Source organism: Quercus robur, chromosome 4, assembly GCF_932294415.1.
Source record: "Quercus robur chromosome 4, dhQueRobu3.1, whole genome shotgun sequence".
In the NCBI taxonomy this organism is placed as follows: Eukaryota; Viridiplantae; Streptophyta; class Magnoliopsida; order Fagales; family Fagaceae; genus Quercus; species Quercus robur.
Genome location: NC_065537.1, coordinates 27,773,643 through 27,774,833, shown reverse-complemented (window position 1 = coordinate 27,774,833; position 1,191 = coordinate 27,773,643).

Here is a 1,191-nt window from a genome sequence, read left to right as displayed (position 1 = left end):
CTTGATGCTATAGATGCCCGCATCGAGCTTTTGAAGAAAGAGGTGGCGGATTTGGAGGGTCATCTTGAGTGCCTTCTTTCCAGCGTTAGTAGGCCCAGTCGCTTTGGAGACTAGACTCTCATTTCCGGACTTCATTGATGATGGCACAGTTCCCTTCCCTTTTCTTTGTTTTCCTGTTTCTGTTATGTCACACAGAACACTTATATGTTTCCTATAGTATTTATTTGGCTTGTGTTTGCCACAATTTGGGTTTGTAATCACGATGCTACACTTTGCTACTCCTTTTACTATTGCTATGACAATGTGCTAATACTTCGTACTTTTTCATTACATATTCATGAAAGCACGTTATAGTTTTTTCTTCTGTGACATAATCACTTGGAGGAATAAAAAAAAAAAAAAAAGTGAAGGGAACATAAAAGGTTTTTTTTTTTTAACAAAAGAAAGGGACAACCACATAACTCTTTTCCTTATGCATAATAACGCTTCAACCACTTCCCATTGATGGGATCCATTAAGTCCCTGCCATCCATTTGAATTAGGCGATAATACCCACTTTGATGTGCTTCCCTTATCACAAGGGTCCCTCCCACTTCGGTGCAAACTTAGATGGTCCTGCCAGGTCTCGCCTGACATAGTCTACCACCTTTAACACAAGTTATCCTTCTGCAAACACTCTTTCCTTGGTCATCCTACCGTAGGCTTCAGTCATCTTTTGTCTATATCTTCGACTGCGTTCCTAGGCTTCTTCTCTCTTTTCATCAAACCCTTCTAGGTCCTCACACCTTTCTGCCGCAAAGACTTCTCCTTCCTTTTCTTTTTCTCACATCTGCATGACCCTCAGGGACGGCGTCATTATTTCTGCCGGGCTTACTACCTCAGTTCCATAGACTAAGGAAAAGGGTGAAAAGCCTGTGGCTAACTTTGGTGATTTTTTGTAAGCCCAAAGAGCATCTGGCAAGTGCGTTGCTCATCCTCCCGTATACTCTTGGCTCATTTTACTGATGATCTTTATGACAGTTTTGTTTGTTACCTCTGCCTGCCCATTCCCTTGAGGGTAATAAGGTGAAAACCTATGGTGCTTGACTTGGTAGAACTCTAGCATCCTCCTTACATCACTGTTGACAAATGGTGTGCCGTTGTCACTGATGATCCTATGAGGCACCCCAAACCTCACTATTATATTTTCTT